Source organism: Gymnogyps californianus, chromosome 1 (assembly GCF_018139145.2).
Source record: "Gymnogyps californianus isolate 813 chromosome 1, ASM1813914v2, whole genome shotgun sequence".
Lineage (NCBI taxonomy): Eukaryota > Metazoa > Chordata > Aves > Accipitriformes > Cathartidae > Gymnogyps > Gymnogyps californianus.
Genome location: NC_059471.1, coordinates 102,370,723 through 102,376,279, shown reverse-complemented (window position 1 = coordinate 102,376,279; position 5,557 = coordinate 102,370,723). Strand labels below are relative to the sequence as shown.

General features: G+C 46.0%; 1 protein-coding gene across 2 annotated transcripts in view; it reads left to right on the top strand.

Moving 5' to 3' along the window:
• The first annotated feature begins 615 nt into the window (after window positions 1-615).
• Window positions 616-5,557, top strand: part of ITSN1 (intersectin 1) — a 137,851-nt gene continuing 132,909 nt past the window's right edge. For both annotated transcript variants that reach the window (XM_050915310.1, XM_050915311.1), the window contains exon 1: window positions 616-676. The gene's annotated coding sequence lies outside the window, so the exon portion shown is untranslated. The remainder of the gene's footprint in view (window positions 677-5,557) is intronic.

Below are 5,557 nucleotides of genomic sequence, written 5' to 3'. Positions count from 1 at the left end.
GGAGGCAGGATTGGCTAGGGTGGCTGTCGCTCGCTACAAGAGAGGAGACGGGAGTAAGGCCCTCCCGCAACGGTGGTGCGCGAGACTACACGGCCCAGCAGGCTGCGCGGCGCCGCCCGGCGGACTACAGCGTCCGGGGCGCAGCGCCCGGCGGGTGACCTGCCGAGAGTGGGACTGGCAGCCGGGGCACCGCCGGGAGGGGGGAGTGGGTGAGGGGAGGAGGGGACACCGCCTTGAATTACCCTTATGCAAAATAAAGGGGCCACCCGCCCCCGCAGGCGCGTCCCGCTGGAAGCGAGGAGGTAGCCCGGCCGCCCCCCCCCCCCGGCTCCGCTCCCTGCGCGCTGACCCCCTCGGCGCGAGCGCGGGCCTGGCGGAGCCCGGATTGGCCGGAGAAGGCCGGGTTCCTGCTGCGCTCCCGGCCTGCGATTGGCGGCACGCGCCTGCCCGTCGCGCGGGGGGCGGGAGGCAGGGAGGTGGCGGCCGCGCGTTAGTACGGCGGCTGTGAGGGCGAGCGCGAGTCAGGGCTCCTCCCCCCGCCAGACGGTGGCTGAGGAGGCAGCGGGAGGAGATGGTGCGTCTGGCGGAGGCGGTGGCGGACGCCGCTCCGGCTCCTCCATCCCCCCCGCCGTCGCCATGGGTCTGAGTAGGGCCCACCGGCCCGCGCAGATATGAGGTACTGCCCAGCGGCGGCGGGAGGGGACGGGAAGGGGGGGTACACGACACCCTCACTGGGAGGGGCGACGGTTCACCCCAGGCCAACGGCGCCCGGCGGGCACCCGCGGGGGGGCAGCGGCGCCTCTGCCCCGCGCTGCCTCTGTCGCCCCCGCGCCTCCGCGCGGTACCGGCGGCCGGGCGTGTCCCGATGCCTGGGCCCGCTGACAGGCGCCGGGTGCCCGTCACGGAGCGAGCCGCCCCGCTCCTCCTCATCTCTCTCTCTCAGTAGCCGTGGTTGTCGCCGGTGTGGGCGGCCCGGCGGTGGGCGCGGAGCTGTGAGGCGGGCGCCCGCGGGATGCGCCCCCCGTGCGGGTCCGGCCTCGGTGGGCTCTGTGTGCGCGCCGGCTGCCGCGCGCTGGGGCGGGCGCCGCTGCTTGCCTTCCTCGGGCCGGCCTTTTTTTACTATTATTCTTTTAATTTTGGTGGTACCTCAGCGGGGTGGGTTTCGCGGGTGCCGTTTTCCTAGCTGTGGTTTTGTGGGTACAGGAAAGCGGGGCAATGCGGCGGGGCAGCGCCGCGGTTCGTGTGCGCTGGCTCGGTGATAGCGCAGCCCCCGCCGTCACAAGACAGCCATCGCTCCCGAAGGGAGCCGTGTCCCGGCCACCCGTGTCCTCCGGGGGATCTCGGACGTGGAATGCAGGGGGTGGGTTGCGCGGCTGCGGGTAGCGGGTTTTCCTTAACCGCGTTTAATAATGATTATTCCTGCTGCCTCCGTCCTCTTTGCTCCCTGCCGTTCGACGCATACGGTCCGCCCTGGTGAGAAGGGAAGGAGGAATGCCGTCCCTTACGGCTTGCAAAGGGCACACGACCAATTGAACGAGGGAGTGTTGTCAGGGCGTCAGGAAAAGGAAACCGGTACATGGTCGGTTTTTTGTCCCTTCATTTCTGTTTGCCTCGGATTAGCAGACAACTTTGTGGATAATATTTCCTGTGCACATCTTTTGTTCTGATTCAGCTGCTTCTTTATTTTGAAAGAAATGTCGTTTTTGCTTTTAGAAAACAATATTTTCTGTGAACTCTACCTTTCTGTGGGATGTGGATGTCATGATAGGGAAAACACTTCCGTAGATCATTACAGAGTATTGTTTAGTAAATAATTCTTGTTAGTAAAATAGCTAGCATTCCAGATGTGATAGTGTGATACTCATTAAAGCAAGAAACACTCTGTTTTCCTCTGCCTCTTCCCACCTCCCAGTTATAAAGTATGCTTTTAGTTTAGAGCTTGTATGACAATATATATTTAAGGTAATAGCTGTGTATTTTAACAAAATATTTGAAGTCAACCTGCAAATGCATGTATTTTTTTCCTAAATCAAAAAGCCAAACTGTATTTTAGGTACTGATGACTCTGGAGAGTGTTAGACTGTGCAGTGTTATTCCACTCTGTCTTAGACAACCTTTCTTTCTTTCGCCTTTTTTTCTAGTCACCAGTAACTTCGCTCGATGAATATGACCTGGTGATGTTTTTATTACAGTATACTTTTTAACATACCAGTGAATTGATTACTGAATTCTTCTTTCTGTTTTAAAATTCTGTCGTGGTTTAACCCCAACCAGCAACTAAGCACCACACAGCTGCTTGCTCCCTCCCCCCACTCCCAGTGGGATGGGGAGGAGAATTTGGAAAAAAAGTAAAACTCGTGGGTTGAGATAAGAGCAGTTTAATAGCTAAAGTAAAATAAAATATAATACTAACACAACAACAATAAAAATATAATAATAATAGTAGTAATGAAAAGGAATATAACAAAAAAAAAGAGAAATAAACCCCAAGAAAATACAAGTGATGCACAATGCAATTGCTCACTACCCACTGACAGATGCCTGAGCTGCGATCCATGCCTCCTGGCCAACACCCCCCAGTTTATATACTGAGCATGATGTTCTATGGTATGGAATATCCCTTTGGCTAGTTCGGGTCAGCTGTCCTGGCTATGCTCCCTCCCAGCTTCTTGCACACCTGCTTGCTGGCAGAGCATGGGAAACTGAAAAGTCCTTAACTTAGGCTAAGCGCTACTTAGCAACAACTAAAACATCAGTGTGTTATCAACATTATTCTCACACTAAATCCAAAACACAGCACTGTACCAGCTACTAAGAAGAAAATTAACTCTATCCCAGCCGAAACCAGGACTGATGCTCACACTGCATCTCCAAAGCCCTGCTTGAGGGGGTGAGGTATGGAAGGAGGAGTCTTGCATGTCAGCTGTATTCAGATTTCGAAGTACAGGAGTGTGGGGTGTACTTGCTTGTGGATGATGAGGAGGTGTACTGATTGCATATAGAATTACAGGTAAAGAAAACAGTTGCATTCTTTTTGTTAATGTACAATTTAGGATATGCAGTCATCTATGTTTAGGTATGCATGTAAGTTAAAGCAGCTTGAGCCATTTTAGCTTGCGTGATTAGCACTTCTGTGCTCTCACTGATTTTGGCAGCTTTACAGGGGTCATGTTTCGTACAGATGAACTGTTTCTGAACAGTTTCTCCAATGTATTAGGCTCAAACTTCATTTGAGCTGAGTGGGCTGCTCTTTGTACTTGCTGCTTCACAAACCACACTTAATTCTTTCAGTTCTAGTGTTCCCTCTATAATATCCCACTGTCTTTCATTCCAGATAAGATCCTTTTCAGAGTAGCTGTGTTTTCTTGATAATTTTCTTTTATATCCTGGTTCAGTGGAATGACTACTTAGATACAGTAAAATAAGAATTGGTATCTCAAAATAAACCAATGACCTGCAGTGCCTGTTCTGTCTCTTGCTGCTGTTAGCTGTTTGGTGGAAAGTCTGCATGCCCTTTGCTTAATACCTCTAATCATGCAATTAGGATAGATTTGGATTCAGGAAAGAATGTGAATCTAGCAATTAAATAATTCTAAATGATGATGTTGAATAGCCTTTTCTGGTCTGTCTTTGTACTGTAATCATGGATTGTAATTTTGGTTTTTAGTAGAATAACACCAGGGAAAATAGGAATATAGAATGTAGAATAAAAAGAAAAATAAAAAAGTTAAGGAAAATGTAAGCAATGGCTTGAGGAATGGGGAGAAGATCATCATGGAGAGTTATCAACTATGAACATTTGTTTATGCTGTCTTTAGTAATAGAGTAGAATAAATCATAAGCAGACAGATTTGTTTGTAGTACACATTTTAGGTGGGGTGGCTCAGTAGTTAACCTGCATGGAACCAGAGAGATCAGATTTTTATTTTTTTTTTTTTTACTATAAAAGTAAACCAAAGATTGCTTCTGCTCCTGTTGTCTGCTAGAAACTTTGAATGCTTGTTGCTGTTGTATTTAATACAGCTGCTGAACTTGAAATGCCCCCTACACAGTAAGGTGATTTTTGTTTTTACTTGCATAGCATGAAATTGAGTGGTGTGGTAGACAATTAGAATTTGGTCCAGTCTGAGAACTAATGATAAATTACTTGTGCACATAAAACCTTACTGTGAGGTGCTAAAATGTCTGTATGATATGAGGCAAAAGTAGTTACCTTCTTTTTAAGAGTACACTTTCTAAAATTAAAAAAAGAATATAATAGATTCCACTGATTATTTTTGGGTGGCATTGTTATTGTAGGTATGTCTTGATATTTTAATTGCAGATTGCAGTATTCATAACTGTATTTGCCAATCTTTCATACAACAAAACAAAAATTGTATAGTTTTGGAGTGTGCGTGTAGATGTCTAGTTAATCTACCTGTCTAGAATGAGTCTCTCTAGATAGCTCTGTGTGTGTGTAAAGGGTAGAGGTGAAGTTCTTGATAGACCATGTACCATTTGCATGGGAGAGATTAGTTTCTAATTACTGATCTGAAATGCTCTTCTACAACTGAAACTGGAATTTTTCTATACTTCAGACTGTCAGAGGATTAACTTCTTGACCAGAATAGAAAATGAATGGACATTAAATAATTTTGTATGAGGAGGAGTGAAGAGAGGTATCCTTTGTCTTCTCCAGGAAGAAAGGGGTTTTTTTTTGTTTATTTCTGATGGAAAAGGTGCATTTTTACAACATTCCCGTCATTGCAATCAGTCAAAATGCAGAAAAATTAAATGACATAGTACATACCTTGTTTGTTTTTCTCTTATTAAATGTATTAAACTTATATATGTTGCATATTATATTTTCCTTTTTCATGTGTTGTTTCTAAGGTAATTGAATTAATTAGTGCTAGTGTCATTTCAGTGGTCATCTTTCCTTTTCTCTGTAAAGTCAACTTTTCACAAGTGTTGTGTGTGTAAAATGTGTGTCTGGAATTTTGAAACAATCATATTATTAATTGCCTGAAACCTAAATCTCTACTGTATATTTCTCTTTCACAGTAGTTCTCAATCTCCCTTCCCCCGCTCTGTCTCTCATGGTTGTGTGTGCCCACAGGATATTTGTGGTGACCACAGTTTTGACAGTTGAAGTCCAAATACTATGGATTTATAAGAGTACGTTTCTGTGTGATGGCAATCCTTGAAAATTATGGGCTTGATGATATGTTCTAGTATTATAGATAAATATACTAGTACTAATACTATAGATTAGCAAGCCCTAGTAATACTATTAAAATAATTTCACTGAAGACCTGTTGTCTCAAGAGTTCAAGTTTCCTTTGTATTTTGATGGGTAGGTCCTTCTAATTTCCATGGGGATTCTCTACCTAAGTAGGATCTAGACCTGAGGATGGCTAATCTACTGTAAATGACTGGACAGTGGTTTATCTTTGCATCATTTCGAGATACAGTTTTATGTGCTCCATATAAATGCACAATTTGTAGATAATAGTTATTAATATACTTCCAAAACACACAGAACACCTGGGTTTAAATCTGTGGTTTCTGAAAG